At 44.8% G+C, this 24,467-nt stretch overlaps 1 long non-coding RNA gene across 1 annotated transcript; it reads right to left on the bottom strand.

The window, feature by feature from the left end:
• Window positions 1–1,365: 1,365 nt before the first annotated feature.
• LOC128835419 (uncharacterized) lies at window positions 1,366–10,413 on the bottom strand. Its single transcript, XR_008444649.1, has 4 exons — window positions 10,275–10,413; window positions 8,901–8,993; window positions 4,811–4,906; window positions 1,366–2,675 (listed from the first exon to the last, which is right to left on the bottom strand). It is a non-coding gene; the product is annotated as an uncharacterized LOC128835419 (long non-coding RNA).
• Window positions 10,414–24,467: the final 14,054 nt, after the last annotated feature.

The following is a 24,467-nucleotide window of genomic DNA, read 5'->3' as shown; positions in this document are numbered from 1 at the left end:
GCATCACATGGGCACAGGGGTCTGCCTGTGTGGATCCAATTACTGGCTCAGGGCCTAAATTAGCTATTTTATTGAACTGAATTGTATGTGGAAAAGTGTGCTTGAGAATTACCTATTTGGGTTTTGCCCACCATAAGCAATGCTGCTGGCATGCAGGGTGCTGTGCAGACAGATCTGGCATCTGCCTACATGCATATCTGGCATAGCTATTTGTATAGTCAGCTTTTCTTTGATTTGGAGGCAAATTCACCCCACTCAGTTGCAGAAATGGGGACCCAGCCATATCTACAAAAAGCTTTGCTTCCCGGGAGAAGGACAGTCCACAGGTGAGGGCACTATGCTAGGACTTGGGAAACCAAGGTTCAATTCACCATTCCATCACCATCTTCCTTTGACACCTTCGGTAAGTTCTTAGCCTTTCTGTGCCTTAGTTCTCCATCTGTACAACAGCACAGGGGTATTGTGAGGACAACTACATTAAAGATTCTGAGACACTCGGATACTGTAGTGAGGGGGGCCGATATACGTAAAGCTATGCAAGTAATTGATTTTTCTAATCATTGGCTGAACTGAAATATTGGGAAAAAACAAAAACCCTAAAAACTCATTTGTGGTGAAACAAGAACTTTTCATTTAATTTTTTTTTAAACTTAAAATAATAAAAGGGAAGTAAAATTCAAAACAAAAAGTCATTTCAAATTGAAAAGACAAAATGTTTCTTTTAGAAAAAATCAAAATGTAGCATTTACATTTTTTTTCAGAATATTTTGTTTGTTTGCTTTTTGATTCAAACAGTTAAGCAAATTTGACATAAATTCATGAAAACTTTCTGGCTGACTCAAATGTGTGATTTTTAGAGAAAAATGTTTAATTCAAAAAATTTCACCCAGCTCAACCTATAGGTGCCACAAATAAGGCACTTGTATTGTTGCAGAGCTTCACGCTTCAGCTGCCAATATCCCTGTGATGGCAAAGGCTTGAATTTCCTTGTATATCACCATCCCAAATCCACTGAGTGAACAGAAGACAGTTCACCAGCCAGTTTGCATTTTCAGGCAAATAGTTTCTCTTTCAACTCAACCAGAACCTAGGGGGAAAAACAGCATGGAGGAGGATTCTATGGTGCAATGCTGCCCCTTTGTGGTAGTATTTGTTTTTACAGCTTTTTAAAAATCAAGGTCTCTTATTTATTTAAATTTGTATGCAGGGTTGTAGCCATGCTGGTCCAAGAATATTAGAGACACAAGGTGGGTGAGGTAATATCTTTTACTGGACCAACTTCTACTGGTGAGAGACAAGCTTTTGAGCTTGCACTGAGCTGAAAAAGAACTCTGTGTAAGCTTGAAAGCTTCCCTCTCTCACCAACAGAATTTGGTCCAGTGAAAGATATTGCCTCACCCACACTCTCTCTTTATTTAAATTTAACATTTTTCCTCACTGAGACAGCACCCATAAATGCACACCTGCTGTAGGCATCCCAGAAGGAATCACAATAATCTAATCTCACACCAGCACAGAACAAAATTTAAATATCTAAATCAGGGGTTCTCAAACTGTGGGTCGGGACCCCAAAGTGGGTCCCAACCCTATTTTAATGGGGTTGCCAAGTCTGGTGTTTGCCCTGGGCCCCAGCAAGTCTGAAGCCCAACCACCCCCACACCCGCCCCGGCCCCAGCCCAGGGCTAGGGTGACCAGACAGCAAGTGTGAAAAATCGGGACGGGGTGGGGGGTAATAGGAGCCTATATAAGAAAAAGACCCAAAAAGTGGGACTGTCCCTATAAAATCGGGACATCTGGTCACCCTACCCAGGGCAGAAGCATCTGGGCTTCAGCTTTGGCCTCAGGGCGGCAGGGCTCGGACGGGCTCAGTCTTCGGTCCCACCTCCTGGGGTTGTGTAGTAATTTTTGTTATCAGAAGGGGGTCTTGATGCAATGAAGTTTGAGAACCGCTGATAGATAGAGAAATCCACTGCAAAGGGTTTCAGCTAACACCTTTCACTCAAGGATTTCAAAGCTCTATTCCAGCAATAATTAAGCCTCACAGTGTCTCCCATTCTTATCTGATATAGGGAAATCAGTGCACGGAGAGGTGAAATGCCTTGCTCATCAACACAGTGAACCAGGGGCAAAGTGAAGGACCGAACCGAGAAATCCTGCTAGCATAGAAGTTTGAATAAGTTTACAAAATGGCCTGGAATAAGCCTACAGGGCCTCCCAGGTGTTTTTGTTGCTACCCAAAGTCTTAATCATCTGTTGCAGCCCAACAAACAAAACGATGGGCCAGCCAAGTTCATTACTTCTTGTCTATGTGTGCACCTGATTGTACCTCTTAAAGATGGAGCCTAGCTGCACAATTCAGATCCAGCTTTTGAATGCTCCATGTTTGAGAGACGTTTTGGTTCAGGCTTATATAAAGTATCAGAGGTCACTGAATCATAAATTAATTGGAACTCTGGTAACACTCAGGGATGGGTGACTTTCAAGGAGGTTTGGAAATGCACCCAAAAATCCAGATGCTCAGACCAATCTCATCTAAATAACTGGAGAAAACATTCAGGCTGAAAAATCTCACAAAACAGCCTCTGTCTCATATGATCACTGGTGATTCTTGCTTCTTTTAGGGCTGCAAGTACCATTCTCTCTCAGAATGTCTCACCTCCAGTTCTGGTTGGAACCTGAAAGCATGAAGATTCATGGCAGAAGAGAAAAGGAACTTTAAAGAGTTAAACTTTATTAAAACGTTAAAAATGGTTTATGTTTGAGCACTGGGCAAGAAGTTCAGACCACTGTGACAGTCTGTATCCCTATGTTCACCCCCTTTACAAAACTATAATAGATTTTGGAGTATGCCTTGTGAGGTATCATTTGAAAACTCAATGTGCTGATCATTATTGTCCTGGTAAAATGTGTGTGGCAACATTGTATGTAAAGTTTTAAGATTCTACTGTATATTAGATTTGTTTTACCTTTTATTTACTTGTAACCAATTATGACTTTTATGCCTCATTACTTGTAATCACTTAAAATCTTTCTGGAGTTAATAAACTTGTTTTAGCTAAACCAGTATGTGTTTTGATTGAAGGGTTTGGGAAACTTCATTTGAGATAAGATTTATGCACATCATTTTCTATTAATGAAGTGATGGACATTATGTGAGCTTGTGCTGTCCAGGAGAGGGCTGGCCACTACAACATGCACATTTGTGTGGATAGCACTCATATAGTACAGCTGGGAGTGATTTAGATGCTGGAGGCTGTGAGGGGGCAGACCAAGAGTGGTTGCTGTCACCACGAAACAGTATAAAAGGTACCCCAGGTTGGAGAATTGCGGGACACAGCTTGTACCCTAGATAACATCACAGCCACTTAATAATAAACTGTAGGATTTGTAGAGTACTTTTCATCCATATATCTTCAAGCACTTTAGAAAGGAGGGAAAGCAGAAGCACCTAGAGGGAAAGTGATTTGCCCTGGGTATCATAGCTCGTAAGTGACAGAACCCAGGTCTGAATTCCAGGCTCACACCTTATCCTGTTGGACATTGTTGACTCCTCCCTAATTTGAATCCCTGAGTAAAAACCTTCCTCTTGCCTCCCACACAAGTTCCACTGGGGCAAGCCAAATGTGGCTCTCTCTTGTGTCAAATGAGAAGCTGCTAAAAAAAGAGCATGTTCTGATTTTTGTCTGAAAATGCTCACAATTTCCAGGAGAAGGAGGAGTTTAATTTAACATTGCTTGTGCAATAAAAAGAAAAAAAGGGGCTGAAAAACTGAATAATCAAGTGTGGTAGTAACTGATCCATTAGGCATAATTGGATAGTCTGACATTGTCAGAGAAGCAACATTAACCAGGATTAGAAAAAAGCCTACATTGCCGTCATTTGCAAGAAGAAAATCCCCTCTGGCTGTAATTTGTGTAAAGTAAGCACAGTCTAAAGGCAATGACAGTGTTTTTCAAGGGGAAAGAAAGTATTTGTTCTAAAAAAAAAAAAAAAAAAAAAAAAAAGATTTACTGGTTGGAACAGATACATTATGAGATCACTAATGTTTGGGACACAGTAAACAGTGCCACACCACTATGGCTTGTAGTCTTTATGGATCCTGCAAACTAAACAGGGTAGGGCCTGTCAGTAGCTGGAGGGGAGACCTGAATGCAATGCTAAGTACACTAGATGTATTGGTGACTCAGTAGGGGAGGTCTTCACTCCAAGTCAATCCTACACCCATGACACAGCATGGGGCACTGTAGTGCCAGAAGTGGTACCTTTTACACCAGATGTAAAACCAATGGCAGCTGCTAAAGATCCATTGGCACTTTTCAAGACAGTAGGAACACAAAGAAGCTCTCATCTCCACCCTGGTGGTTTTTAATAATCAGCAATGCTGCATTTTTGCCAGGAAACAGGGTCTTGAGGGTAGAGCCTTTCCACATCTCAAAAGAGGATTTATCTGACTGCCAGGACAGGTCAACCTATCCATCATTGTTGATTAAACATGTGACACACCAGAGCACCTGGTACTGGAAGTTTGGAATTGGAGTCACCAGATGGTTTTGTTTCATGGCCTTGTGCCATTATTATAAACCCAAACACTTGCTCTCAAAAGATCAGCTGGACAGCACCACACTCAGAGAAAGGACTGGTTTTTCAGGGCTGGGGAAATCTGGACTGATTTTTCAGCCTCCTCTGCTGACAGCTGGTTCTGATGGAAGCCAGGCAGATGCCAGAGCATGCACACACACACACCTTTTTAAGGCTTTGAGCCAAATTATGGCCAAAAGAGAGTGCAGATAAGAAGCCGAGATCTTCATACCATTGTCTAGCTGGGTAGAACTTCCTTCCAGGGTACCACTGGATTGAGGCGCATCATGTCTGTGGAACCACCAAAGGATCATCCCTCAAATCAATTCTATGAATGACAAAGATTAAATCAGATCTTACATCTAGGAACCACACCAATGATGAGACTAATGAGACAGGATGTTGCTTTTTAAAAAATTTTAAATTTAACTCTCTTTAAAAGCTTGCGCTAGCAATTATGAGTGCATCGCCTAATTCAGACACCATCTATCTATTGATGTGTGTTTGTACCATAGCAGTGGCTGGGAAGGTTGCAAATTCCCAGGTACTTTCTGATGACATATAATAAGCACAGACAAGAGAGACCTATGGTGAATAATAGAACAAAAAGCTTCCAGAAGCACTGAAAATCAAACTGCATAGGCAATCAGACATCCAGGGAAACCTCACGGGAAACTGTGGAAAGGGCATTTTAGGAATACAGCATTCCCCAAGGAAGAATTGGGTGTGCGGCAGACGGTTACCAGAGGGATATGTTAAAATCTAAACACTTAGGGAAAAAATTGTAAGTAAAATTTTACTTACAATTTCATAGTAAACACACATCATTTACATACTATTAGTGATGCCCGGCTAAGGAAGAGGCATACAAAGAACACCCAGACTGTTAGGACACTGAAATCACAGGACAAATCTGAGACTGTACTGACAACCTGGGCAAAATGACATTCCAATGAAAGCAAAATGACCTTTCCAGTGACAGGAAAGTAGCTTTCTAGTGACATACATAAGGACCTATTTACATTATGGCAGCATCTAGAGACCCCACTCAAATATTGGAGCTCCACTGTTCTGGGTGTTGTGCAGACAAATAAATAAATAAAAATGAGACACTCCCAGCAGAGAGCTTACAAAGTAGCGTCTTGCGCCTGGAATTCTGTGCAAAGGTCCATTGACTTCAACTGGAACAATCCCACATGCAGTGAATTCAGGATCAGGCTACGGTATTAGGCAGTTCACAATAGGTGGATGAGACAGTGGCTATTGTCTATACTGCACTCAAAGGGTACGAATACAGCATGAGTAGATGTATTGAGCTAGCTTTAACCTAGCTAGCTCGGGTACCAGCACTGTGAAATTCAGCGCAGGCGACCCTCTGAGTAACAACCCAGGGTTCCTGATGGGCTTGTACAGCCTTCATTGAAGCACATGCTGCTGCAGCGTCACTGTTCCAGCACCTGAGCTAGTCAGATTAAAGCTAGCTTGTGTATATGTACTCAAGCTCCAATCACCTCCATGACTGCAGGATAGACATACCCCGAAATGGGGGAAGGCTGGATTTGGAGGGTGAGGAAAGAATGAAATGAACAGAGTTTAGTAGAATAACGGGAGTCTCAGCTCATCCTTTGACAATACCAGAATGGAGTGACTGAAGTTGGGACAAATTTGTGTGAACACTTTAGCAATTTCTGTTCAGTGATTTCACTCTCACAGAATTGCTCTATGTGAAATGAAGATTTAAAACAGTGAAAGTGAACTTTTGCATGGTTTTACTGGACAGCCCCCTTTGCTTGGAACTCAGTGTTTTTCTTGAAATGTCATCCATTTTTGAGTGAAATTCGGACTCTTCTTCTAGGACAACTATGGAAATAAAGCAAGTTCAAAAGTTGAGAATTTTTAAGACAAACAAACAAAAGCCCTAACAAATAAATACAAAGTGGAATGTTCCATAAAACATTTACAGCAAATTACATGAAACATTTATAGGGGAAAAAATGCTATTACACACACACACACACACACACACAAAATCAGCTTTCAAACATTTCTTATGCATCTGATATAAAGCAATCATGTATTGCTATTTCTTCATTTTTATATTTTACTTTTCCTTTCTTCAGCAAGTATTTCAAATTAAATGGTCAGATGTGCAGAGTCAAACAGAACTCTGATCTGAAGTTATGAGTTCTGTACTGAACGAAGAGCTCTGTTTTAATATATTCTGAGCCTGGCAAAAACAGTTCCCCTGTCCTCATTCTGCACTGGGATATCAAAGAGATATTTCTCAGACATCCTGACAGATAAGAATGGCTGTTAATTTACACATTTATCTATTTTATCTGGGTTATCTAAGCAAGTGGGTTTCACTGACATTGAGGGCTGACCATATATTCATAATCAGTTTCAAAGTGGATATTCTAATTTCCTCCACTCACTCTCTCTCTCTCACACACAACACACATGGATGTAACAGGACATGAAAAGGTAAGATGGTCTTCAAAAATTATCCTTCCTTTGTCTTTTCTGTCCTCAGAACAGGGCCAGTTGAGGATGCAGCGTTTCAGAGTAAGCTGCCTAGGGTTGAGAGATCACAAGTATTCTGTTTTTATTCCAAAGATGACAATCATTGCAACATGAATTGGGCAAATGCTCCGGGAAAATATATTTCAATATTCTCTAGCAATTTTGGGAACCCAAATATAACAGAGTTGTATTAAGTATCAGAGGGTAGCCGTGTTAGTCTGTATCTACAAAAACAACAAGGAGTCTGGTGGCACCTTAAAGACTAACAGATTTATTTGGGCATAAGCTTTCGTGAGTAAAAACCTCACTTCTTCGGATGCAAGAGTTGTATTAGTACATTTGTAACAAGACCTGTAAGGGTCACCTGTGAGATCTGAAAGCAAGACTAGCAACAGTGCACCAACTTCAACCTCAATTAGCTAAAGGAATAACTGCACTAGTTGGTAACATGAGAGAATTAATGTCCCCAGATGGACTGGCCAGTAGAGTGGGATGCAAGAATCTCTAGCATTAGAAAAATTAAAAACATACTAGAAACAAAGTGAAACTGATTGGTCTAGTCTGCATGAAGCAATGTGCAAAAAAGTAAATAAACAGCAAACGCAGTGGAAAGTAAATAAAATGTTTTAGAACTCTTGCCCTTTTAACCTAATAGCAACCCAGGTGAGGAACTGAGAAAAAAAAAGGCTATGTGATTTCTCTTGACATTGTCTTTTTGTTGTCTTTGGGTCATCTCTGTGTAAAGGCCTCCCAGGCAAACCCTGATCTGGCAGATTCCTAGGTGAGAGAGACAATCCAATGTGCCCATTATTTTATTATAACAGGATCTGGAATCTGATGGGGCTGGAATAATTTTGCAATAAGAGAGAGCCTTTGGGGCCATAAGCAGCATTATGAGGCAGCTGAAGTACCTTTAAATTGTCCCATTTACCTTGCTCTCATCTATCTTGATGTCCCATGGTCTAGAGGTTACGTATATTTGCAATGGGCGATAATCATAGGTGCATTAGAAATTCCCAAGATAGAATAAGCCTCCCTTGCCTAATGATGAATTAATTACTCCTAATTTTTCCAGAGATGTAGGAAGGATGTCGAACCTGATGGATGCTTGCCGGGTGCAGTAGATTTGTCCTTTCTTTGCTTGAGCTGACAGTTTGTCAGCTGCCAAACATCATTAAAGGCAGGCTTGTACCAACCCCCCCTAGGTCATAATGGGGGTATTTTATCAGTGGCACTGTCTACTGCTTGGGTTGCTATGCTGATAAGAGTTCTGCAAGGAGCAGCTTCCAGCTGAGATTAAGTTAACTCATTTTCTACACAGTTTAGCCCAGGGGAGCTTTCTAGTTGGCTCAGCTGGTAGAATTGCATACAACCTATGAAGCAAGACTGACCTGGTTCACAGCCCAGGTGTGGTAATGTGCAGAATGCACACAGCCATCCTAGCCACTGGACTGTGGTGAAATTAGCTTTAGCACTAGCTTCCCCCAACTATTTATTATCTCCACCTGTTGTTGTTTATCTTACATTTATAAGATAAGCGCCTTGGGGTAGAGACTTTTTTTTTTGTTATATAGGTGTACTGTAACTTCCACTATGGGGCCTGATGCAAATTAATAGCAGCATCCAGCCACCAGCTGGTATACAATACTCTAATCAGGGAAGAAGTGGCACGATACAGCGGATGACTGGCTACTATTAGTCCATGCTACCCATGGCAATGAGAGGCAAAGGAATTAAAACTGCCCCTGGAGATTACTGTGGTATAGACAAAATCTATAGCGTAGTACTCAAAAAAATACCCCATGTCCATGCTGGTCAAGTAACCCATGCTGGTTGTTTCAATACAAGCCTGCTTTCAGAAGTGCTCTAGACAGGGCATCTCGGTTCTTGATCTAAAAGACAAATGCATTTGTTTACAGAGGCAATTAAAAGGCTGAAAGCTGAAAAAGAAAAAAAGAAAAAAAAAAGTTGCTTCTCCGCCCCCCAGACATCTACCACTCATGTTACTCTGTTCGTTTTCATGTATGACCCGATGTTGAGTACAAGTGAAACTGTAACACGCTCAGCTGCACAGAGACCTGGGCAGACTTTCTTTGACTTTGACCTTGATCTGCTGTACATAGTCAGCTTTCCAGTCGGGAAATGCACACAGCTAGTGACCGTGTGATACATGTTTACTCTTCCATGGGGACTTATGGATGGTTTACTCCTAACCCAGTATTAATAGCAAATGTAGTTCCTCCAATTACAATTTTTCTTTCAGTATCTTCCTTCTCTGCTCCATCAAATGCACTTTCCCCCTATGGTACCAGACGTTGCTGCACCAGAATTACTTTGGCTGAAGGTCCTGACATCTTGCACAATAGCCTCCGTCAGCTGTTTGTATGAGAGACAGAGCTCTAAAATAGTTTTCACTTGTACAGCATTTAATGTAAAGGATCTCAAAGCTCTTAAATATGCTATTAAAGGTTGTCAAAGCTTTTAAAGTAAGCCAAAATTATCCTCATTTTACACAGGGGGAGACTGACACACACTTAAGGGAAATGACTTGCCCAAAGACACACACATTCAGTAGAGAATCAGGGGGGAAAAAAAACTCTGGTGTCTTGATTTGAAATACCCTGGTCAGACTATGCTTGCTATCAGTACGTTTATCAATTCAAACATCAAGCAATAAACAAGAAAAATCATTTGTCCTAAAAATGAGAGATTTATTTGGAGACACAAGGTGGGCGAGGTAATCTCTCTTATTGGACCAACTTCTACTGGCAAGAGAGACTAGAGATTAATTTAGAAACTTGTAACTGCTCATTCCTGGACAACAGAGTACCCCATACCAGTTCAAACCATTAACTAAAACTAAACCCTTTCTAACAAGGCAATTAAAATACACAGCCCCTACCCTCAATGTCAAAATGAGCTAGAAGTCAAACCAGGGCCGGCTCCATTATTATCGCGATCTGCGGCGGCAATTCGGCGGAAGGTCCTTCGCTCCGAGCGGGAGTGAGGGACCGTCCGCACAGCTGGACGTGCCGCCCCTCTCCAGAGCAGCCGCCCCAAGCACCTGCTTGCCAGGCTGGTGCCTGCAGCCGGCCCTGAGTCAATCAAAGATACATGTGTATAATGGACACCGATGAGAAGCAGGTTCTCCCAAAGATACTGCAATCAATTACCAATATTATGTATATCACCACCCTCCGCTGGGAAGAATAAGAGCTGCTGAAGTTGGATTCATAGCTCCTATACTCCTGATCAGTTAAGGAGATTCTTCTTTAGTTCAAGTGGTAGGGCTGTGCTTTCGTTACAGCGGGATCAGCGTTCTCTCTCTGCTGGACTAAGGACTTCTGAGCAGCAGATGTTGTGCAGCTTATTCATTATGAAACTCCTGGGCAGGGAGGGATTTATTACTTTACACTCCCACCCCACACCCAGTCTTGGAAGCTTGCTCAAGTCTTTTCTTCCTTCAACGGCTATAGAAAAATGACAAAGGTAAACTGGGAAGCCTCCCCTTCTCTACCCTTTTATTCAAACAGAAACAAAGGGAAACAACCTTCCTTATTAAGACTACCCAGCCAGTGGCTCTGATCTCTAGCAAATTCAATCAGAAAGTTTAATAGCAAGCAGGGAACAGTGAGGCTATTGGTGAAGCCTTCTATGTTTGCTGCTAGGAATGCAACCACTGAGGCTGCTCCCATTCACCTCTCCACTCCCTTCTTGCTTCTGGAGACACTTCCCCACCGGGTGGGACACACAACAGGCCCTTGTGAGTGAATCTTTCCAGCCCCACAGCTCCCAGATGGTAATTAGCTGCCAGTTTTCATGGCTGAGCTGGGGACAGCTCAATTACTATTTTAGAGTAAGGACACGATTCTATCTTCAGTTCCATCAGTGTAGCTCTACTGATTTGGATATGATTTCATGGGTGGAATTGAGGCTTGGCCCACCATGTGCGTTTCTATAGATGTGGGTGGTGTGGTGAGGATGGTGCTGCAGTGGGTTAAGCGAGTCAGCTATTCCCCTCTAAAGGCTCGGGTTCAAATCTTGTTAGTCACAATGAAAATGACTTTGCTCTCAACCCACTCTCAAGGGAAGCCTTTATAACCATAATTATTATTCAGCACAATTCAACAAGCCTAGTGGTTTTTAGTGACAAGTGCGCAGTGTCTGGAACAGAAGAGTGCACAGTTGCTGCAAGAAAGGATGGAGGTGCATTGACAAAACTGAGCAGAATCCCAGGACTGGAATAGCAGCGGGCACTGCAGGTCAGAATGAATGTACAACAAGGCAAGATATAGGCATTATATGCTGCAGCCAGAAATATGATGGGGCTTTGGCTTTGCAATCAGTCCTTGCACTCCCAACAGGTCTGATTTGAGGTTTACAGACTCCACACCAAGGGCACAGCTACACCAGAGTGTTTACAGTGGCACAAATGCAGCTGCGCCGCTGTAAGCTCTCCAATGTATCTGCTCTAAGCCCACAGGAGAGAGCTGTCCCATCATCTTAACTATTCCAGCCCACAAGCAGTAGGAGCGATGTTGGGGGAAAAACTCTCCTGCTGATATAGAGTCGGCATATCTTAGGTCGCTTCAGGGGGATTCAGACCCCTGAGTGACATAAGTTATGCTGACATAAGCTGCAGTGTAGACATAGCCTAAGACCAAGGGAGTTGTGGAGCTGTATTAGGCAAGGAGGCCGCCCCTCAGCCCCTGCAGAGCATGTTCCAAATGGAGGACTTCCCTAAAAGGGAACTGTGACAGTCAAGCAGGGAAGAGTGAAGGAGACAGCCTGCAGGAAGGCACCCAGCCTGTAGCTTTGAAGACAGAGGGATCTACAGGGGATGGGCATGGATTGTGGTTAAGACCCGACTGGGAGGCTAAGGGCCTAACTCCCTTTTCTCCCCTGCATTCTCCCTGACAAATAGGAACTGAACACTGAGGAGTGAGCAGGGAAGCCCCAGTTCACTGTCTGAATGATTGAGAGAGTGTGAGCAACCCTCAACTGAGAGGGAAGCCAAGTGCTAAGACCACACCCCAAACTGAAGAGAAAACCAGGGAGGTAGGAAGAGGGTCAGGGGAGGCTGCTCTGTTGTACCAGATAGAGGGGACTGAGACTCTTCTAGGGTGGTCACTCACATATTCCTGGTATACCAGACATTCTAGCACTTCCAGGAATGGTGTGGACCAGACCCTGCACCTGTCTGGGTGACTTCTATGCACAGTGCATGCAAGGTCATGCTGCATGGGGATGTCATTTTCAAGATCAGACTCCCACCAGCCTGACCTCACATGCAGTGCATGTACCAGTTTTGTCCCAATAGCAGACAGAGGACAAAAACAGCCAAAGAGGCCTGTCTAGTATTAAACCAGACAAACGGCCTCCCTAGACTCTCCTCCTCCCCCGTCGGACCCTAGAGGAGATAGAGGGCCCAATCCTCCTCCATGGCACCACATCCTCCGGCCAATCAGGGGAATCCATGGAGCCCCGGGGAATGGTGGACTATAGCTTGGCAGCCAGGCCCTCCAATTGCCAGCAAAGCCACCCCAAGATTCTGGGAGACTTGAGCCACTAGGCATGCTGACCCCAAGTGAAGACCACTACAAAGTCACAATTAATTGTACCAGGTATGGCTTTTAATGCTGCATAATATGATTCAGGCTGGGGCAGTCAGCTTAATCCTAGGAAGGGTATGCTGTTTTGCACCTAGAAGGGCCTGAACTTGACACTTTCCCTGTTTATCAGCACTTTCTCTCCCACCCTTGATAACATGGCCCCACACATATTGGAAACTACCAAGAGTATGAGGGCCCAGTAGCTATGCACAGTCATTTAGTTAAATGGCTCCAGTGACAAGGAGCATGCAATCAATAAGGAGGGGCTAAAGCTCCATTGCTTACATGAAGCTCTTCACGAGATAGCTTTGGAAATACAGATCTCTCAGGATCACATCTTGATGGGTTTGTTAATCATTATAGAGCTTTTTTGCACTGTTTTGCCAGAATCTTGGCTCATTAGAGTAGTGGCAGACTATCAATAGAGAGCCTCCATTATTGGAGACATTCCTGCATAATTTGAAAGCGGAAAGCCAGGTCTAATGCCTGGACACCTGGCTTCCATTCCTGTTCTAACACTAACTCACTTTGTGATCCTGGGCAAATCAGCATGTGCACCTCAGTTTTGCCACCTGCAAAATGAGGAGACCACATGGCTCAAATGGGTTGCAACAGGATGGTAGTTACTATATTCCCCAACAGGGCGGCACTGCTCATCCAGTGATCCACTCAGTCAGATGGGCTCAGAATTCAACACAGATCAGCTAAGTACCTTCTGTGGACTCCTTGTGTCTTGGAGTCTCCCTGCTCTAGCCATGCTCCGTTATCCAGGAAACGCTGCTGCATCTATAGCTACTCAGCGAACCAAACTATGGAACATGCCACCAGCTCCCAGCACTAGCAGCTGTCAAAATGCAGCAGCTTTATAATTAAAACCAAAACAAAAAAGCACAAGAGCAAGCCTCCAGCCCTCCACCTGGGGTCTACTATGCTCCAGCCTCAGACTGTGGCCAACTCTTCTCTTCAAAGCCCTTCCCTTCCCATGCTCTATTACTCATTTCTTCCCTGTATAAATATCAGCCCTCAAGGAGTTGTCTTTCTGTTTTTTTAACCCCTCTCTGCGGTTCTTGAAATTATTTGGGAAATTACAGAATAATTGGTCACCAAATCCTGGAGAGCAAATTAAACATCAGGTTTGTAAAATATTCTAATAAAGCAGATGGTATTACAGGCATGTAAATCACCTCCCATTTTTAGTGCATCCGTGCTGATTATCCATTTAGGAGCAGGTTAATCCTGTGTAGTATAAACACTGGGAAGGAAAGTACACGCTGATCTCCCTAATTGATAAGATGAATAGGCTAATATGTAAAAAGAACAGGAGTACTTGTGGCACCTTAGAGACTAACAAATTTATTAGAGCATAAGCTTTCGTGGGCTACTGTCCACTTCTTCGGATGCATATAGAATGGAACATATATTGAGGAGATATCTATACACACATACAGAGAGCATGAACAGGTGGGAGTTGTCTTACCAACTCTGAGAGGCCAATTAAGTAAGAGAAAAAAAGTTTTTTTGAAGTGATAAATCAAGCTAGCCCAGTACAGACAGTTTGATAAGAAGTGTGAGAATACTTACAAGGGGAGATAGATTCAATGTTAATATGTACAGCTCCAGAAAGGGGAAGGTTTCCATCTATTGTAAGCATATGGGGCAGCTGGCAAAGTTCTCTAAACTTTAGGATCAGAGCTGTGCTCAGTGGCTGGATGCAGCTCAAGAATACTTTCCCAATTTCCTAAACGCCTCTGCCCTTTTGAATTTCATTTTCTTTATGAGTGAATCCCGTGCTGGTTAAAGGTGCTCGGCTGAGGAATTAAAACCTCTGTTTGTCCCCAGAAAAGGTACAGCACAACCATTGGCATGACAGGTTTCCCTTATACTGCCCTAAAGCTAGCCTGGAGAGACTGCCAGAGTTCAGTCTTCACAATCCATTCCATTCTTGGCCTCTATGGAGACTGCCATCATGGGAGCCAGGCAGTGCCATTTGTGATGTGGCCCCACTTCCCTTAGGGCTTGTCTACACTGGCGCTTTACAGCGCTGAAACTTTCTCGCTTTCTCGCTCAGGGGGGAGCAATCAGCATGTCTTTATATTTTTCCTACCTTGTTCTGCTTCCCCTCCTTTCCCAACAGCCCCTTGTGGCCCTCCACCAGCCCCTGCGAAATGCCCTTTAGACCACGGTTTCTCAAATGCGTCCACCAGGGGATTTTTCTATGGCCACGACTGCTTCCTGGGCGAAGAGGGGATGGGGGGGGGGGGGGCAAAGCTGCAGCCTCTCTCTGCAGCGTCCAGCTGTTGCTCCTGGATGCACTGCCTTGGCGATTGCTGGTGTCACAGCACAGCATCCTGGGGGCTCCAGGCAGGGGCGGCACATTACCAAGGGCGGCACAATGCTGGAGCCCCAGCTCCGACCTGAGGCAGTGTCCTGGGCTGGATCCTAACCGCCCTGTTGTTCCCTGACCGGGTGCCGCCGGGGCTGTGTGGCGGGGCAGGGGGAGCCAGCTCAGTGGGGAGTGTGTCCCTGCTGCTCTCCCAGGGGCAGTGGCCAGCCCCCCTCAGGCAGGAGCTGGTAGCATGGCCCTGCCCCGGTCGCGGAGCACAGGAGGTGGCGGCGGAACATGGTGGCCGGACGGGCCGTTCCTCCAGCGCCGGCTGCGGGCTCCTCCTCAGCTTGTCCCCGCCTCCTCCTCCTCCCCCCTGCACCGCCTCCTGCCCGGGGAGGGGAGCGGCAGCCCGGGCTGAGCTGAATTTGTGCCGCTGCTCAGGCCAAGCCCACAGCCGGCTCGTGGGGGTCCTGGGGAGCGGGAGGCCCGAGCACACTGCCCTGCAGTCACCAGCCACCGGCTGCTCTGCCCCGACCCTGGCAGCCGAATCCCGCAGCCACCCCGGTTCGCTACACATGAGAGCTACAGGCGGTGCGCCCACCCCCCAGGCTGCTGGCTCTATCCCCGGCCACACCGCAGGGTGACCGCCTGGGACTCTGGGGTGTTGCTGAGGCTGCTCCAAGCCAGGCTCCCCGGGGTCCGCTGCCCCTCCAGCCACAGGGGCCCTAGGCCAGTGTGAGAGCCAGGCTGCAGCCCTGCTCTCAGAACCTTCTCCCCTCCCCGCGCTGCATAGCAAGACGTGGGACCGTGGGCAGGGCTGCTACAGCCATTTCAGACTGGGATTGGTGCCAGGGGAGTGGAGGTGATTGTGCCTTGGCTGGAGAGACCAAGCAGCCCCCCACTGCCCGTTGCTTGCTCCTGCTGGCATGGGGCTGCAACGCCCAGCTTTAGAGGGCAGTGCCAAGCCCCTGGGCATGCTCGTGGGGAAGGAGAGACAGGAGGCAGAGCTGTTTGGTGTCTCCCACGTAGCTCCAGGCCCCTCTGGCTACTTGGCAGCGACAGCCAGGCTGGATAGCCGCCAGCAGCATGACTTGGTCCGACCCGGACAGAACACATGAGCCCTGGGGTCGGCGCTGACATCCTGCTTATGCCAAGGCCTCCGGCGCAGAGGCAGCCCTAGCTCTGCCCAGGGAGACACAGCCCAGGTCACTCCATGGTCGGCCCAGTGAGTAAATGAGTACACTAGTAGGAAATTGTTTTATTTCACTAACAACAACAAAAATGAAAACAGAATTTGTAATTTTAAACAGTCAAAAACAAAACAAACAAAACAAACCATTGCAAAGTGCAAACGTGTAAAAGCCAAAAAAAGTGGGAGGGGAGGGGCAGCCAATTTTTTTTTTTTGCTTGGGGCGGCAAAAAACCTAGAGCCGGCCCTGGCTCCAGGTAGCGCATCTGCAGACACGTGGGGCCGGGGTACGTGCTTTCCTAGGGGTGGAAGGGCTTTGGGTTTCAGCTTGCCAGGGCTCCGGGGGCAGGCTTCAGCGCCTCTCCCTCCCTGGCTTCAGCCCGGGGCTCTCTGTTTCAGTCTCCACACCTCAGCCCCTGTCTCCAGTGGCAGACTCTGGACTTCAGCCTGAGATGGCAGGGCTCCAGCTTCGGGCTTCAGCCCTGGGGCCATGGGGCTCTGGCTTGGAAAAATTGTCAGAGCGGCTACCAAACAATTTGTTAAGAGAACCCCTGCTTTAGACCTCCCCCTGTATATTTGCAGCTTCCCTGATGTGTCCCACTTCTTCAAAATGTCAGCCTTGAACAAATGCATCAAGAAAGGGGGTTATATCATGATCTGCCCATTGACTCACTGTTTTGTAATTGTACAGAAGCCACCTCCTCCTTATAAATGCATGCATGGGAACTTTAGGCTGACCCCCATCCCTATGCAGGCAGAGAGCATCTAGAGGTAAATTGTATTTCAGATGCCCTGTCCTTTAAACTAGGCCAAGTAACATCCTTAATGCACTGGCTTCTCTCTGCTAGTTATACAGCAGCATGTAAATTCTTTGAAAGAGTTGCTCTGAACCATTCCCCTTTCCTTAATATTCTTGTATTTCCAAAGCATCTTTCAGCCCAAAGTGCTTTATAACCCATCAGATGTACTTAAAAACACCACTGAAATACAGCCAGGCTCTGGGGTGGAAGGCAGCAACTCAACAGCAGGCAACACATGTGAATGTGGGTCACACAGCAGGTGTGGTGGGAGGGAGGAAGGACGGACACAAAGTCAAACATTTTTTAAATAGACAGGGTATTATTAGTGTCCATCCAGAGCAGATCGCTCAGGTTTCAAGATCACCATGTAGCTAACTTCATGGAATTCCGTTCATCTGCCTTGGAAGGATCAAGGGCAGATGAATTGACCACGGTGACTGAGCATGAGGCTCCACTGAATTGAAATATTTCACCCCTGATGGGAAGCCATCCCTGTATCATCACAGCCCAACTGCTTGCCTAGGGGCAGCAGAGTAGAAGTTGCCTACACAAGGATGAGCATGAAAATCCTTGAGTGTATCTGCAGTCTTTTTTAAAGGATTAAGCTTGCAGCCTCACCTCAGCACTTGTTAACTTGTGGTTTTTAATCAATTTTTGTTTGTGAATTAAACAAAACAAAACAAAAACAACAACAAAAACCCCACCATCCTCCCGCCCCTGCTCGTATCTTTTCTAGTCACCTTCCAAACTCAGCAGCTGTGAAATATTAATTGTCTCATTTGAGGCCTGTCATAGCTGACAGAAAACATCAAGCCAGCATTCACTGGGTGTAAAACATTTTCCACACACAATGCAAAGATCGCCTTACACACTGAGGGAAGGCTATGTTTAATATCTTGGCTTTTCCCTTCATATCTATCCACCATAGAGCCTGGCCTGGGAAAAAGAGAGAGAGAAAGGGAGGAGAAGCCATTTAATTGTTGCAGATCTCAAAGGCCCTATTCCACTGCCTATGATGTTGCTGAAGTAGCCTAGATTCCTCCTGCCAGGCTCCTATCATGGAACAAAGATCTCTATTTATTCTGTCCATATTTTCTCTAAACCACCTTGCTCCAAGTACAACCTAGCATCGCAACAGTTGATGTGCTCTGGTAGCTGTAGATATTGCTGAAGGCCTAGCATAGAGCCATAGATAATATGGACCCATGAGGAAAGTCAAGAGTGAAAGGAAGAACTCATTGACCCACAGGATTTTGTGATGCTGCCAAATGCATCCAAAAATCAGAACATGCAGCAGGCGCATGATGGCTGAGAAAGAGTCCAAGGCAGTATGACTGTGCTGAGGGAACTCTGTGATTGAATCTCTTCTACTAGGCAGTAAACTGGCACTGAAAGGTTTAAACTAACCACCCAACATACAGTAAACCTTTCCATGTAGGAGTCAGATCTCTGCATGAGCTGTATGTGTGTCTATGGGAAAACAGCAAAGGGGTCAGAAACGCCTACTGACATGTGAGGATGAGGGGTGTCCACCTAGGGTCTCTGGCTATTGCAAGAAGGTTCCTGTTTTGATGTACAAGTCCAGCTGTGCTGCAACCAATGTCACAATGAAGGCTATGATTGCCAGCTAAGATGTACAGATGCTCTGCCATGACTAGAACCCAGGATTTCACATGCCGGAAACACAGCTTGTTAATCACCTGAGCCAACGGAGAAGCTCTATTCGTTGTAAGCAAATCAGGAAATCAATAAAAAGCAACCCACATATGAGCAAGTTTGACATTCCATCTAGATGTCATGGTGTAATCAACTTTACACTGTGTCCTGCATGGGGCGTTACCAGGGAAGGAGGCATCCCCAGAGAACATATCTGTACGTGCTAAACACACACACACACAAATTGCATCTTGGGGAAAAATTCTTGGCATTGCTTACTATTAAGGGCTGTCAATGTGGCTGTTATTTATCTTTATTTTCTAAGGTGCTTTGAAGATGCTAATGTTTACAGGAAAAGGCACATAAGCATCCATGGCCTCCATCACCAAATAAAGGAATGCTGTATGAAGTTAGCATCAAAAGGGTTTAAAAGGAACAAGACAGATGTGGACTGTGGAATTCAGACCCTTTATTTCTTCTGAGGAGGTTGTGTCTATGTAACATAAATATATCCCAATACACTCACACACCCCTTTAGACTTCTATGGATGAAAAATGCTATTTGGGATCCAAGTTATTATTTTAGTATATAATAACCTATCAAGCTCTGCCACTGCTCAGCTGTGTGACACTGGACAAGTCATTTCCATCTCTGTGCCTCAGTTTCCCCCTCTGAAAAGTGGGAAGAATTATACCTGCCTTCTTTTATAAAGCATTTTATATAGCATTTTCTTCTGTAGTGCTCAAAGAGCTTATTATTAATAACAATAGACTTCATAATGGAACAGCAAAATCAGCTGCCTAGTAGAGGTGGGTGTTAAAATGTTGAAGAGCATTTAACTGGAAAACCAAGGGATATTTTAACGTGGCTGCTTGAGACACAGAGATGCCTGTGGTAGGTTTCACTGTAATATTACAATTGCAATCAGTGTGCTATATTACAACCCCGCCTCCCTCAAACTCAGCAAAGACGAGACAGAAAACCATTACTGTGGGGCTGGGTATTGTTGAACTGTGCATATGTAGGGTTGGTTTGGAAAGGAAGTGCCAGACAATAGCAAAGCAAAAAACTTCTGCTGTGAGAAACGCAACATGTCTCCCTTTGCCAGGAGAGCAAAAGATACCAATCTGCACAGCTGGCAATGAGGCTAGCTCACTCTCTCAAGCTCACTCCCGGCAGGTAATTTAGGGGAATTGGCAAGTGGGGGAGAAAATTCTCTCCTAGGGAGTGACAGAAGAGAACATTAGCACAGAAGATGTTGGGAGAATCCCATGATCAGAACCTTCTGAAAGTCAGCAGAACAGTTTCTTAAATAGCTGAGATGCTGCAACATCAGCTGGGGAGAGACAGGGCAAATAAGCAAAGCCAAGGCACATCTGAGTGGTGATCATGTATCAGAGTTTCTGCCTTTCAGCATTAATGGCATGGTCTGTGTTTGATGGGATGGCAAGACTTCTTCCTGGGTCATGTGAATGTCTAGTGATCAGAGCATAGGACTGGGAAATAGGATTCCATTCCGGGCACTGCCACTGACCTTGGATGAGTTGCTTACTATGTACTGTGTGCGTAAGGTGACTTCCTTTCCCTCAATCTTTCCAGCAAGACTAACCAGCAGGGCCTTGCCTACTGACTCCCCAGAATGCTCTGGGATTGTCTTTAAGGCTGCAACCCAATTACCTCCCCTCTTGAGAGAGGTGCTGATAAGATGCTGGGAACACTAGAGACTATGCTGAGTGAGCTTCCAAATCACTTCCTGCTCTCACAGTACCTCCTTGCCCCTTCCCAGTTGTTGGTCTTACCTGCATCGGATTGTCTGTGAGGTGAGAGTGCTCTCATCCAGTTGCTAGATAGGGGTATATTACCTATTGATAATTAACTGGGATAGCAACTTCATCTAAAAAGGGAACACTCACAAAACACCAAATCAAACAACTGTATCTTTCTCAGGAACAGCCAGGGCTTTTCCATCTGTTTCTTCTTGTGGCTGGATGAAGCCGCTCTCTTCTCCTCCCTGGACGCAGAGTTCCCTCCCACCACCCCCTACTACAGACTTAAGACCACTTAAGATTCTTGCTGTTGATGATTAATGTTATTACACAGGGCAAAGGCTCTAACGTTGCTGTGGCTTTTCTTGGAATCTGCTAACATTTTAAAGTTATTTTGTAAACAAGGAGTATTCAGCAGACAGCTGACAAAGTGGTTCCCATCCAACAGATCTTTCGAGACCTCAGGTCAGGGTTCTGAGGACAAGAGTCCACCAGGGGAAATACCACTGTGAGCAGCTCTATACGGACTCCCTTGTTAGCTGTCTGAGAGGTGCCAAGGCCTGACTGGGTCAGTGTGACTGAAAGAAAGTGGCTGTTTAGGGCACAGCTCAGATTCATTGGTAAATGGGCAGCAAGGGAAGCTTTCACAGCTACTTCCTGTGTGTAACCTGTATCTACAGATCTTGAGCTTCTAAGGTTTTCAATCCAGCACCTTTCACAAACACCAAATTCACATGAATTCAGACTGAGAAAAATGTCTCCATTTTCTACAATGCCCGTCAGAAGATCTGCAGATTTCACATGCCAGAGAAGCACGTGTGGTATCCTCCTATAGCAGTTGTTCTGCTAGAGCAGTGGTTCTCAAACTTTTGTACTGGTGATCCCTTTCACATAGCACGCCTCTGAGTACGACCCCCGTTATAAATATATAAAAAAAAGTCTTTTTAATTTAACACTATTATAAATGCTGGATGCCAAGCGGGTTTGGGGTGGAGGCTGACAGCTCACGACCCCCCATGTAATAACCTCGTGACCCCCTGAGTGGTCCCACCCCCCGGTTTGAGAACCTCTATGCTAGAGGGTATCTACTAGTGTTGCTACTGCTAAGCAGCAGAGGTCTGTGCTGCATTGCTGAAGATCATGGATTCAAAGCCTGCTGACAACCCATATGGAATCTTGTTACACAGTCAGGTCAATTAGATCTATGCCATATTGAACTTTCAAGGTACATTAAACATCTGAGAAATCCCCAAAAGCAAGGAAATTCAGAGCCCAGGCTGCCATCCCATCCGCTAAGTTAGTTAGAATACATGCTTATGTAAGCACTTAAAAAGATCAAAATTAGATTATGAGAAATAGTGATTTTCATTGGGAGCACTGCTGGCTCTGTCCAGCACAAGATCAAATGAAATTGACAGTTGCAAGGCAGGCTGTGGAATCGCATTCCAGATATCCCAAGAAGATGCAGATTACTTCCTGGTTTAGTTAAAGACCAGAAACAGAAATCTCACAGGAAAGCCCTACCACTCAAGTTTATTAACCAATCTTCAAAATCAAAGATTTGGATGTGTTCAGATGGCCACCCTGTCTGGTACATATTCTGCCACCATCCACGCTTGAGTTCATGTATAGAATCCAGAAAGCATTCTCCCGCCGAATGAAAAACAAGTCTTGTTAAAAGAACAGGAGTACTTGTGGCACCTTAGAGACTAACAATTTTATTTGAGCATAAGCTTTCGTGGGCTACAGCCCACTTCTTCGGATGCATAGAATGGAACATATATTGAGGAGATATATATACACACATACAGAGAGCATGAACAGGTGGGAGTTGTCTTACCAACTCTGAGAGGCCAATTAAGAGAAGAAAAAAAAAAAACTTTTGAAGTAATAATCAAGATAGCCCAGTACAGACAGTTTGATAAGAAGTGTGAGAATACTTACATGGGGAGATAGATTCAATGTTTGTAATGGCTCAATCCGAAGAAGTGGGCTGTAGCTCAAATAAATGCTCAAATAAATTTGTTAGTCTCTAAGGTGCCACAAGTACTCCTGTTCTTTTTGCGGATACAGACTAACACGGCTGCTCCTCTGAAACAAGTCTTGTTAAGTGAGCTGATGTGCTACAGCAAAGGGGAGTGAAATCTCCATTGCAATATATCAGCTCATCTCCAAAGATTGAAGCACAGGCACTTGCCTGCCTACTGGTAGCAGTCATGTCATTTAGAAGGCATAAAACAGGGAGACAATTTCCCATCTCTAGGGGCTGTGATGCTGTATGATTGAATATGACCATTTATATAATTGATACTACCGTTGTTATACAATTGCAACAAAGCTAATACAAAAAGTGTATCATGTAAGGTGTCCATGGAAAATGTACAATCAAATATGATTATCCTGGTTAAATTCAGGCACAGTAGAACCTCAGAGTTACGAACACCAGAGTTATATACTGACCAGTCAGCCACACGTCATTTGGAACCATAAGTACACAATCAGGCAGCAGCAGACACACACGTATGCACACGCACGCAAAGCAAATACAGTACAGTACTATGTTAAATTTAAACTACTAAAAAAATAAAGGGAAAGCAGCATTTTTATTCTGCATAGTCAAGCTTCAAAGCTGTATTAAGTCACTGTTCAGTTGTAAACTTTTGAAAGAACCACCATAATATTTTGTTTAGAGTTACTAACAACATCCATTCCTGAGGTGTTCATAACTCTGAGGTTCTACTGTATCATCTTTGCACCTAAAGTTATGAATATTGGCTTTGTATTTGTATCTAAAATGTGTTTGTTCCTGGGTGACACCTCACACAGATTTACATCAAGGCTAGACAGCTATGTGTTGATGGCCCATTAAGGACCCGTCACTCTGACAATGGGCCATTGAAGTGTGCCTATGGAGGCTGCATTTTTGACTTCTTGTTAGCCGTGTAGTGGGTCAGAAGTTCACGTTTGTTACAGGCTTGGTATAATCTAATGATAGAATAACCACCAGCTTGGAGTGAGTCTGCCCTATTTCTCAGCCATCTATCCTGAATTTGGCATTCTCAGCTGTGACCCAGTGAGGGATGGTGACAGGTGCATCATCATCTGAATGGATGGGGTCCTGATTTTAAGGAAGATCGATTTTGGAGCCTCAGCTACACAGTCTTGGCCCTTTCAGATTGCAGGCACTTCGATGCGTTGAAAAATACATAGGTAGGTAGAAGGGAAATATAGTCCTGGAAAGAAACTTAGCTGTGCAATCGAGGTTCCTCAGATCATCACCTGAGTATATAGCAAGATCCACATAGGTATGAAAGCCATCTTCCCTACGCTGTCTCCTCAAAGAGCTGACAGGGAAGAAAGATCTCCTGAGAGGCAACTGTATGCTCACGCGCGCACACAAATTTTTAGCACCTCCAACTCAAACAGATAAAAGTGTGTAGATTTTACTGGATCAAAGGTGAACAGCCTGCAGAAGGGGAGATCAAGGACTTCCCAGCCTCTGATGGGCCTCAGTGGACATTCCAGAGCTGTCAGGATGGCTCTTTGTGACACTTGCCAAGAAGCCAGATGCTTTAACTGAAAGAATATTTCCTAATGCTTGGCAGTCATTAACTCCACTTGCTGATTCCACTACTGGGAGAGGCAGACAAGGGGGAAGGAAGGAGAGAAGGTATCCAATGTGATTATTATTTCACAGCTCTAAACAATAAGCATTCTTACAAACAACAGCAGCAACATGAATGATTAGCAAGGTGACGACTGGAATAATGGAGGAACAATCCTAATCTAATTTATTAAGCTCTAAGAGTGTGATGTGCTGGGGAGCAGTACACTCCCATCTCAATGCAAATACTGAGTTCAGAGGCAATGCTAACTAGCCGTTAGAGAAAGTGACAGTCAGGACTCCTGATTTTGCTTCAAGACTCCAGTCGAGACTTACTCAATGACCAACCTTGGGCAAGTCTCTTAACATCTCTGTTCCTTTCCCCATTTTACAAATGGGGATAATATTAGGG

The sequence above is a fragment of the Malaclemys terrapin genome, chromosome 4 (genome assembly GCF_027887155.1).
Source record: "Malaclemys terrapin pileata isolate rMalTer1 chromosome 4, rMalTer1.hap1, whole genome shotgun sequence".
NCBI classification, from domain to species: Eukaryota; Metazoa; Chordata; order Testudines; family Emydidae; genus Malaclemys; species Malaclemys terrapin.
The sequence above is the reverse complement of the archived record's forward strand: the minus strand, read 5'-3'. Positions and strand labels throughout refer to the sequence as shown.